Below are 12346 nucleotides of genomic sequence, written 5' to 3' on the forward strand. Positions count from 1 at the left end.
GACGGGACAAAAGAAGACACATAGGGACACACACAGCGCTGTGTGTGTCCCTATGTGTCTTCTTTTGTCCCGTCTTTTAATCGCGCTACCGTACTCCCCTTGAACTTGCAACCCTAGCCTCCGTGACCGCGATGGTCATCAGCGTGGGCAAGGGCCAAGGCGTCCCCTTTGGAACGGGGCAGAGAAAAACAGACACCTAGCCTGCTTAAGTTAAGCAGGTATGAAGTAGGTATGCTACTCATACTTTTTATTTTATGATTTTATATACAGCTCCGTAATTTCTCTTTCTTTTCCTCAAAACTGTTCCTCAGTCTTTTCTTGGACCGTGTAATAGGAAACTCTTCTTCGGCGCGAATTTTCTATGGGTCCGGTCGGATGCCATTTGCATGGACGACACGTCCAAGAACAGTAATCTAACGATAGCCGAAGTTACATTTCTTGTTGAGCTGTAGAACAGCCTTGTGAAAAACGGCAAGTATAGCTGAAAGGCGCTCAATGATGTGTGCCGATTGAGAGCGAGAACACAATAACATCATCTAGGTAGCAGAGACAAGTCGTCCACTGGAATCCTTGGAGTAATGAGTCCATCATACGCTCAAAGGTAAACGGAGCGTTGCATGGCCCAAAAGGCATAACTTTCAAGTGGTAAAGACCATCAGGCGCTATAAAAGCGGTTTTCTCACGACCTAGATCATCGACAGCAATTTGCCACTATCCGTACCGTAGGTCAATGGACGAAAATACTGTGCACCGTATAGGCAATCGAGGGCGTCATCGATACGAGGTAGCGGGTAGACGTCCTTCTTCGTGATGCGGTTGAAGTGTTGGTAGTCGACGCATAATCTCCATGAGCCGTCCTTCTTTTTGACCAGCACGACAGGGGACGCCTAGGGACTTGATGGTTGCTCTATGATATTTTTCGCTAGCATCTTGTCTACTTCAGTTTTGATGACCTAACGCTCCGACGCTTAAACTCGGTGGGGTATCCAATGGATAGGTGGACTATCGCCTGTATGTATACGATGTGTGACACGTGACGTCTAGCATAAGGGTCGGTTGTTCAGGTCGAATATATCCTTGTAGGTAAGTAGTAGACTGCACAGCTGTTCACTCTGCGCAGAAGTGAGATTTGGCGTGATTATTCTCCAAATGTCGTTGTCAGCACACTTGGCAGACTGGACAGACTCACAGGAAGCGTCGACGGCAAAAGTCTCAACGCAACTAACTTCTAAAGCACTGATTGTAGCCAGGGTGATATGTTTAGGCAGAATTTGCTTAGAGAGCCCGAAATTCACCACAGGGAGGTACGTGCGATTATCCGTGACCCTTAGTATTGTATGCGGGACAGTAACGCTGTGGGTGAGAACGATGACACGGCCGGCACCACCACTGCCGCGGATGCGCAGAGGCGAGCGCCATCTACTAGTTCTGCGAAGCACCCAGCGGCGCACGCGGCTCGCGTGGCTTGCGCCTCCAACTAATACCACCACTGTCGCGGATGCATGGATAGATACTGTGAGCATTCCCTTTCAAACGTGGCGGTGCGTTGCGAGACCAAGTAATAATTATTTTACCCAATTTCCTACCTATATCTATAAAAAAAAAACCAAACAACTTCCAGGATGAACTTCCTGAATCCATATGGGGAACTTTGTTGTTGGACGCCACGTTGTTGTGGCGTAAGCAGCCGCTTTAGAAACACTCGACCACTCCGAAGCATCTGGCGGGTAAGGTAGAATCGTGCCCATAGTGCATGAAGGTTCGTGTCCATAAAGGAGAAATAAAGGGGAGAAACCAGTGGTGCTTTGATTGGCGGTATTGTAAGTGTAGATGACGAATGGCAAAATGCGATCCCAATTCGAGTGGTCAGATCAAACATACATGGCCAACATGTCGCCAAGGGTGCGGTGGAAATGTTCTGTCATCCCATTAGTTTGCGGATGATATGCCGTGGTACTGCGGTGAATGATGTGACACTCCATTAGCAAGGCTGAAAAGTCGTCTAAGATGGAAACACGACCGCGGTCGCTCAGTAGTTCTCAAGGTGCTCCATGGCGTTAAGACCAGGTTTTTAAGGATAAACCTGGCGACGTCTTTTGCTATGGCAGATGCTAGGGCTCAAGTTTTAGCGTATGCGTGAGGTGGTCGATGGCAACAATAACCCAGCGGTTGCCGCTTGGAGTGCTGGGAAGCAGACGGTATAGGTCAATGCCGACGCGGTCGAACGCGCACACAGGACATGGTAAAGGTTGCAAAGCGCCGGTGGAATGTTGAGGTGGTGTCTTGCGTCGTTGGCATATGTGGCATGACCGGACATACTGACGAACGAAACGTACGTACCGCGCCAGTAGTACCGAAGCTGGAGGCGATGATATGTATTTAATACACCAGCGTGGCCGCATTGTGGGTCGTCGTGGAACGAAGGTGTCGGGGTATAACAAGCAACCACTTGCGGCCGCTCGAATTGTAGTTGCAGTGGTATAGCAGGTTATCCAGAATGATGAAATGCGCGGCTTGACGACGGAGCGTCCGAGAGATTGGCACTGGCGACTGGCTAGACAGGAACTGAATAAGCGAGCAGATCCATGGGTTTTTGTGCTGCTCTGATGACATGTCGGAAATGTTGAGGGCGAAGGCTCCGCAGGTGGAAATAGAGGAGTGGACAGCCCCCGAGGGCAGGGGTGACCGGGATAGAGCGTCTGCGTCAGAATGCTTTCCGCCTGAGCGATAAACAACGCGGATGTCTTATTCTTGTAGGCGCCTAACGTTGTAGTGCCTAATGGGCAAGCCGACCGGCTGGATCCTTCAGTGAAGATAACCAGCATAGGGCATGATGGTCGGTCACGATATCAAATGGACGCCCGTACACATAAGGACGAAATTTTCCAATAGCCCAAATGATGGCCAGACATTCCTTGTCAGTAACCGAGTAGTTCGCCTCTGCTTTCGTAAGGTTGCGGCTGGCATACGCGACGACGTACTCTTCGAAACCATCCTTGGGTTGTGCAGGAACAGCGCCGAGCCCGAAACCACTAGCGTCCGTATGGATCTCAGTTGGAGCAGAGGGATCGAAGTGTCGCAGTACTGGAGGAGAGTTGAGAACGCGTCGCTTTTCTTGTAATGCGTCGTCGCACGCCGGGGACAAGGCTGACAGGTCAGAACTTCCGGTGAGAAGCGGTGTCAAGGGGGCGATGATAGAGGCAAAGTTACGGATGAAGCGTCGGAAATATGAGCACAAGCCGATGAAACTGTGAAGCTCTTTCATGGTGGTTGGTTTAGGGAACTCGGATACGGCGCCTAAGTTTCGCGGGGTCCGGGAGGATACCGTCTTTTGAAACTACATGGCCGAGAATAGTAAGCGTGTAAGCGCCGAAGTGGAATTTCTTCAAATTTAGTTGCAGTCCTGCAGTGGATAGGCACGCAAGGATTTGCTCGAGGCGGCTGAGGTGCGACGCAATGTCGGTGGAAACAACCACAATGTCATCTAAATAACAGAGGCACGTTTTTCACTTCAGCCCTCGGAGAATGGTATCCATCATTCGCTCGAAAGTGGCAGGCGCGTTGCAGAGGCCGAACGGCATGACGGTGAATTCATATAGCCCATCAGGAGTTACAAGTGCTGTCTTTTGGCGATCGGCCTCTGCCACTGGCGCTTGCCAGTACCCGGAGCGTAGCTCCAGCGAGGAAAAGACTTCCGCTCCCTGCAGACTGTCCAAGGCATCGTCGATGACCGTCAGAGAATAGACATCTTTGCGCGTTATTCGGTTAAGGCGGCGATAGTTGACGCAGAATCGAATGGAGCTATATTTTTTTTAACGAGGAGAACCGGAGATGCCCAGGAACTGTTAGAGGGCTGGATGATGCCACGCACCAGCATGTCGTCAACGTGCTGGTCGATGACACGGCGTTCAGCGGTCGACACACGATATGGACGCTGGCGCAATGGTGTTTGTTGGCCGGTGTCGATACGGTGAACGACTGCGGACGCCCGGCCCAAGGATGGTTGGCCAATGTCAAATGAAGCACGAAGACGCTGGAGGGGCTTGATGATTTCGGTGTGCTGCGCGGGTGTTAGTTCTGCGTCGACGGCACGAATGAAGACGTCTACAGGGGCATCGGTCGCGGCGGGAGGAGTGACGGTACAAATCGGAAGTGATGCCGTATCACCAAACATGGTGGCCGGGAGAACGCAATCGAAGCTTCAGAGGTACCCAGGCACTCGCCGCGGAGTAGGGATTATGGGCAGGCGGACGGATTGCACACGTAAAGGGCAGCAGAACCGCCGCAAAAAGTGACGACAGCAACCGGAAGCAGAAAGTTGCGGCGGCGCGCACAAGTGGTCGAAGGCGTCAACAGGACAGATGAGTTCGCAGCAGAGCTACACAACACAGGAACCAGAGCGGCGGAGAAAGGTGCAATATCAATGCCAGAGGCGGCAACAACTTTAGGAGAATAATGGTCGTCAGGGCCAAAACACGGCACTGATAACGTAAGTCCGCAACGAGCGCAGTCGATGAAAGCTTGATTGACAGATAGGAAATTCCATCGAAGAATAACGTCGTGCGAGGAACGAGGTAGGACGACAAATTCGATAACATGCATAACGCTCTGAATGACAACCCTGGCTGTGCACGACGCTGAAAGCTGAATGCGATGCGAGATTGCCGTACGCAGAGAAAGAGAGGTAAGGGGAATGGTGACTTTGTTCAAATTGGGGCAGAGCTTCTCACTAATAATAGAAACGGCGGCTCTGGTGTCGATAAGTGCGTGTACGGGGGCGCCGTCTACGGACATTTCAATTTCGTTTGCCGGTGCAGAATGAGGCCTTGAAATGTTCGACGTAAACGCAGTTCTTGCCTGTGGAAGTGCGACCATTAGTTTTCCCCTCGGGCTGGGATGGGTCGCGGAACCATCGGGGAAATGGATCGGCGACGTGGGGAAGGCGACCGGCGTGGATCGAAGGGGAGGCGACTGTAAGACGAGTCAGGAGGAAGGTTAGATTGGTCCTGACGCGGAAGTTGAGCAGGCCTGTAGCTTGAGGCGTCCCCACTATCAGGTAAACAGGGGCTGCGACGGCAGCAGAATCGTGCTACGCGGCCGGGAAGTTGGCAGGGATAACATATTGGACGGTTATCAGGTGTTCGCTACGGGTTGACGACAGGGGCTCCAGCGGCCGAGTAAGGGACGACAATGGGACCCGAAGGTGGCGGCGGCACATGTATGGTGCCGGTGGCCCGGTAGTCATCCGGAGCCGGAGGAGCGTAAGGCCGGGCGACAACGTCAGCGTACGTTAGCGGTCCAGCTGCAGGCTGCGGAGGAGGAGCAGATGGCAGCGCCACGGCAACTCGCGTCTGAATGACGTGACGAAGCGAGGGAGCCAGGGTAGTCGACGGCTCGGGTGCGCTATTCGCCAGAGAGAGTTGGCGCGCGACTTCCTGACGGATAAACTGCTTTATCTCCGGCATTAAAGCAGAGATGTCGGCAGCGTCGCGGCCGAAATCCAACGGAGATAGGTCTGCAGTGTGCTGCTGAGCAGCGTGTGTTGATGCACGCTGCTTGCGCAGCTCGTCGTACTGCTGACAAAGCTGTATGACCTCGGCAATCGTCCGGGGACTCTTCGCGACGAGCATCTGGAAGGCATGGTCATCGATGCCTTTCATGACGTGTTTGATCTTGTCAGCTTCGTCCATACATGAGTTGACGCGCTGGCAGAGCGAGAGCACGTCTTCAATATAACTGGTGAAGGTCTCGTCCTGGCGTTGAACTCGACCACGCAAGCGCTGCTCAGCGCGAAGCCGGCGAACGGCGGGACGGCCGAAGACCTCTGCCAAAGTTGCCGTGAAAGCCGACCAGGTGGTAAAATCGGCTTCATTATTGCGGAACCATAGGTTTGCCACGTCAGTCAAGTAAAAGATGACATTTGTGTGCTTGGCGCGGTCGTCCCACTTATTATAGGCGCTTACATGGTCATATTCGGCGAGCCAGTCTTTCACGTCGTGGTCGTCTCTGCCGCTAAATATAGCCGGATCGCGCTGGCGGATAACGCCAGAGCAGACGATGGCCGGGGGCACGGGAGCAGCAGCCTGGGACGGTCCCGGTTCATCCATTGCAACAGCTGGTGGTAGCGTCCGACTGCGGAGTTCCAAGATGTCGAAGAGAAACCCAGCAGCTCCACCAAATGCAACGGGGGTGTTCGCCTAGCAGCACTAGTTCTAGGTTGCAGCGGTAGGCTGAAACAGGTCGGCGCTATATCGAAACGGGGAAACAAGCACGCCTCGTCGTCTTCTTCTCATTCACTAGCACCATGCCCACTGCCTAGTGCCTTCAGTACAGTATATACACCGACTCTTCGCCTGCTCGAAGCGGCGGCATTCCTTCATGATTGCATCGACAGTCGAAAAATTTCTAAAGACCAGAAGGTTGAATGCGTCGTCCGCCATGCCTTTGATAATGTGTCCGACTTTGTCCGCCTCTGGCACGGACGTGTCGATTTTATGACAGAGGGCTAGGACAGTAGGATACATACGTATCGGTAGCAGTTTGGGCACGCGTGGCGAGTTGTCGCTTGGCGGCTAGTTGTCGACCGGTCGGATTACCAAAAACTTCAGACAGATTTTCTTCGAACAAGTCCCAGCTGGTTAGCTCTTCCTCGTGTGTGTAAAACCACGTTCACGGTGTTCCGTCGAGGTAGACCACGACAATGGCCAGCATTCGAGTCGGATCCCACCTGTTCACCTTTTGACGCGCTCATACATCTTCAACCATTCTTCAAGGTCAACACCATCGAGGCCAGTGAACTTGTCGAGGTCTTGCGGCTGAGGTAGAGCCACGTAATGGGTTTGCGTAGTCGGCATTGCAGCTGCAAATGCGGTGCCTTCCACTGGAAGCATGGTCTCCGGCTGGGTGAGACGTCCGCTGCGGAGCGCAGTGGCGATGATGCGTACCCCGCACCTCCACCCAAAGGTCGCGGGTATAGAACTATTTGCAAGATGTATTTGCAAGGCATATATAAACAGCAGCCGAGAATCCCGAGAGGCTGTTGCCACTTCGTGGTCTTCACCATCGACGACCTTGTCCTCTTTTCCCACCGTAACAATATCTACCTTGTACCGCTACCTATGCCTGTAAAGAACTCGGTTTTATCAATCTCTTCTCTCGCATTTTTTCCACAATACTCCAAGCGCCTCTTGTTCATCTTGACTGCTAGCGGGCTGATGCTTCCTTCCACTTTGAATGCAAGCGCTTCTGGGAGGCCTACGGAAACTCTAGGTCTCACTGAGTGAATACTTTCGCGTTACATTATGATGTGCTGAATGGCCTCCGGAATTTCTCGGCAGCAGACGCGTGACTCATATTGTTACGAATGTTTGTTCGGCTATGTTTTCGTCTTTAGGCTGCGACCTTGAGCCTCAAATAACAAGGCCTTTCCCTGTTTGTTATGAACAGATATTCCCTCATTGTTTCTTTTTTGAGGTTCTTGTAAATCTGTCTTATGTTTTATTTCCATTTCTTGTATCAACTTTTATATCTCTGTTTCCTTCCCGTTATTTTTATGACTCTTCGTGTACTTACACTTTCAATTACCCTGAGCTTGGTTACTAAAATTTTTCACCTCTCCCTTTATTATTTGTCCACGCTGTTGAGGCAGATATCTTTGTGCGCTTTAGATGCCCATCCACTTTCCTGTGTCTTTCTTCATAAACAACTTTGCTCTGCAGTTCTGTTACTTCAAATGAGGCCAAACGCATATCACCTGCGCTGCCTCATTTATGGATTGACCATGTACTCCCGAAGCCAACCGGCCTACCGATCTTTGATTAAATTCCGACCATGACAAGGTATCCATCTTTAAGCACAGAATGGAATTCGTTAACGTTCGGGCTGGTGCCATTATTCCTTTGTAGATTCCACCCGCGGCTTCACATCTGTCTGTTTGTGCTGTCTGTCTCCTTTTGCTCCATTCCGCTCGCCGTAGATATTAATATTGCTTGATAGGTGCTTGAGTAATTCTTTCTCACATTTATATATACGCCCAGACATTTATATTGCCTGGCTATGGCTATGTCATACTGATGAATTGATACATCCTAATTACTCGCCTCTTCATTAAAGCTTACAATTATCAATACCTTTGTGCTAAACTTGTGGCCTAAGTTGGTCGCTGTGTTGCCAATCATATCCGCGAGTCTTTGTAGACAAATTAAAGCCGAATTTACTGTTTGTGAGTCACCTTACTATACCCATAAAATGAAGCGCGGCTAAAAATGGAGGCAGACGACATCCTTGCTTTGGTCCTCGGTGAGTTTCCACATCCTCAATGCATTTCCAGCCTTCCCATGAAACTTGTAGTCTGGTACCCCTATACATTTCCCTAAGTAGCTCCGCGAAATCGTCATCTATGCCTTCGCGCTTGCGAATATCTTATAACAATTCCCTGCGTACGATGTTGTAAGCTCCCTTAATATCTAGAAATGCTACTCATAAAGGTCTATTCTTCGCTATTGAAACGTCTATGCACTGATATTGTAGAACGATATTAACCTCAAAGCGTCTGCCAGGTCTGAATGCACTCGGTAGTACTCCCCTCATATCATTTGTTTTCTACTCACTCTGACAGTTCTACTTTTATGGCTTGCGTCGCCATTGCACACAGGGCGTCCTAAGATGCACGGATACTTAAATATATGCATGTGCCACGTAGCTCGAAAGAACCAAGTAACGCTATTTGTTTGCTTGGATATACTCGGATTATATTTTTCCATTATGTCGATCAATACGTGGTACATAAATGTGTTTTGACGAGCGTGAAAGAGCCCCACGAATACGCGCAAAGAACCTCGATTGGGTAGTCGCGCGGCAATTCTGCGTTTATTCGCCAGCTTCTGTCAAGCACACAAAAACACTTTTATGTAGGACGTATTGAACAACAGAGAGCTATCTCGGGAGTTTTTCACGCTGCTTTATAATTTTATTTTTTACAATATTAATCTAATTATGATATTTGAGAAGCTGAATAACAAATTAAGACTAATTATATAGTTAGGCAGAATGCAAAAAGTTTTCTAAGTATTTTACCTTGGTTCTCTCCAGCTACATGACATTTGCATATTTTAAAATCTTGGTGCATATTAGTTGGAACACCTTGTATACCACTGACGTCACTGTCAGTGGCCCGTGCGACTTCACCTTATCTCCTTTCCCTCTGTATATGAGCTTCATGTTGCTTTTATGTTCATCATGATCATCATCAGCCTATTTTATGCCCACTGCAGGACAAAGGACTCTCTCTGTGATCTCCAATTACCCCTGTCCTGCGCCAACCGATTCCAACTAAATCCGCGAATTTCCTAATTTCAACGTGCTACATAATCTTCTGCCGCCCCATTCTGTAACTCTAATGGTCCACCTGTTATATAACTTACGCATTGCATGACTTGCCCAGCTCCGTTTTGTACAGCAAGAGCTGTATATGAATAAATACCCTTCTGCTGATTTATGTCGACGTCCGGCAAACAGAAATGGACAGCGATCTTTAACAAACCCATGCGGGTGTAGTGTGGCGGCGCAAATGTCAAAATACGGAACAGATTAGAACGCTCGCCGAGATGTCAAGGTTATCGCAGTATATAAGCAAGAGTGGTATCGGCGCTAAAAACAGTGCGTCATCGATGGAGTGGGCACGTATAGTTCGCACACCCGGAGAACAACATGCGCACTAGGAGCCCTGAAGGAATCAGCAACGAGAATGTCAACGGCGCGGCGCGAAACGACCACCGATGAAGAACGTTTCCGCAATGCTGTGTAATAGCGACAGTCGCGAGCCCGGGCACCTCCGAACGAGCAACGATGTCAGACACGCAACGCAAAAAATGACATCCATTCCACTGCCAACATCTAGTGGAAGCGAAAGCGCTTTGGTTGTCGTTTGATAGCTTCGACTGTCGTCAGCTTTGGTTGCCATTCCATCTTCATAAAGTAGAATGGTTGTAATTTTTCTGTTAACGCCAATTAGAATATCTGCTATGCCCGTTTCTCTCTGATCTAAACTGCTCTTTTTGTGTCTGTCAACGTTATGCCTACCATTCTACGTTCCTACGCTTTTTGCCCGGTCCTTAACTTCTTTTCATGGTGCTTGGTCAGGCTCTAAGTTTCTGCCCTCAAGTCAGCACCGGAAAAATGCACTCATTGAACGCCATCCTTTTCAATGATAATGGAATGTATCCAGCCAAGAGCTGACAATGTCTGCCGTATGCGATCCAACCCATTTTTATTCTGTAAATTTACTTTTATTCATCAGCGATCCCTGTGCGTTCTTGACCTAGGAAAACGTACTCCTTCACAGACTCTAGAAATTTACTAGAAACAAAAAAGCAGGCCGCTCTTATCTTCTTCCTAAAATACATAAAGTTCTGGTCGAAGAAATATTTACAGCAGAAATCCTAAGTCGGCCAATTGTGTCTAATAACGACACACCTACTGAGTCACTATCTAAATTCTTAAATCACCACCTGTCAAACATCCCCACCACGCTCCCATCTTTCGTTCAAGACACGCCGGACTTCCTTCGAATTATCGACAGCATCAACGCCCAACAAATCCTTTTCTACTCCGCTATTCTAGTCACTTTGGATGTTTCTTCCTTTTACACCAACATTCCCATGAGTGAAGGAATCGAAGCTGTTTCTAGATCCCTCGCAATCAATCCCCAAGCGCAGGCTCCAGAAGTTTACTTATGGCCCCTTAGGTTAGTTCTAACGCTCAACTATTTCGAATTCGATCCTATTCACTACCTGCAGACCTTCGGCACTAGCATGGGTACGCCCTTCGCTCCGACGTATGCGAACATTTTCATCGGACAGCTTGAAGCAGACTTGCTGAAATCCTACATTTTAAAACTCCACACCTATCTTCGTTACATAGACAACATATTTATGATATGGGAACACGGCACAAGCGCCCTAACCGACTTAATTAGCCATTTCCATCGCTTTCACCCTAGTATTAAATTTACTGCTCACCACTCTCCTAGTCAGATCAACTTCCTGGACACGACGGTCTACTTAGAAAACGGAAAACTGAGAACGACACTTTACCGGAAGCCTGCGGATAGCCAGCAATATTTAGACTACAACAGTCATCACCCGCGACATTGCAAGCAAGGAATTTTTGTTTTTGTCGGACAAGCGAAACGAATAAGAAGAATCTGCAGCGAAGACCACGATTATATCCACCACCCAAATGACCTTAAAACAACGCCAGCAGAAAGGAACTATCCCCAAATTGCTCTCGATAGAGCTTATGATGACGCGTCAAGATTGGGAAGACAGTCGGAATTTGCAAAGAAACAGCCCACACTAGACCGCCGGCCTTTGTAACAATATATTCTAATGCGCTCCCAAACATAAACAACATCCTACGAAAATACCACCCAATATTATCACGTAACAAGCGTCTGAGAAAAGCATTCCCGGATGTACCTAGGGTTACCTATCGCCGAAACAGGAACTTTAAAGACATGTTAGTGCACGCAAAAGTCAGCCAACAGCATTCCCCCGTAATAAAAGCATGTTGTCGCCCCAGGTGGAAAACCTGCAGGCACCTTCAAGATGACATTAAAATTGAAAGCACCGCAAATAGCTATATACATGAAGTCAAATCTAGGTTCACTTATACAAGTTCGGATCTGATTTATATGCTTGAATGTTCCTTCTCTAAGAAACAATATATCGGTGAAACAGGACAATCAATGAACGTCAGATTAAACGGACATCGCGCGGACACAGCTAAAAAGCTTCCCAAAGCCGTCGCCGAGCATTTCAACCAACCAGGTCATAACTTTAATGAACTTAAACTCTACATCTTACAGTGAAATTTCCGTTCTGAACAAGAAAGAAAATACAGAGACTCATACCTTATCCATAAGTTCAAGACACTGCAACCAATAGGCATAAACGTTTCAAAGGGAGCCTAAGAATCTATTCGATATGCTTGATTTCAAGCTATAGGCAACAACACTTAGTTTGGTTTCTTGTCGTATCCTTTTTCTCTTTTCTTTCTTCTTTTTTTCTTCCCTATCCTTTCCTCTGTTTTTTCTCTTTTTTTTCAGCCGGCGTGTCAGAGGCCGTTGACACGTGGTTGACAGATGGGGAGGGCGGCTGGCCCTGGCCTTGGCCTTGTGCAGAGCATTCCTTTACTCTCGATTCGACACGCTAACACACCTTCCCTCGTTGCCGCACCCTCCCGCCTTACACCATCTCCTCTTTAGAAGAACCCCACCTATATATACTGTGGCGAGGAAAGCATATGTCGCCTTGAAGAAGACAAGTCCACTTGTCGAAACGTTGGC

The sequence above is a fragment of the Dermacentor andersoni genome, chromosome 3 (genome assembly GCF_023375885.2).
Source record: "Dermacentor andersoni chromosome 3, qqDerAnde1_hic_scaffold, whole genome shotgun sequence".
NCBI classification, from domain to species: domain Eukaryota; kingdom Metazoa; phylum Arthropoda; class Arachnida; order Ixodida; family Ixodidae; genus Dermacentor; species Dermacentor andersoni.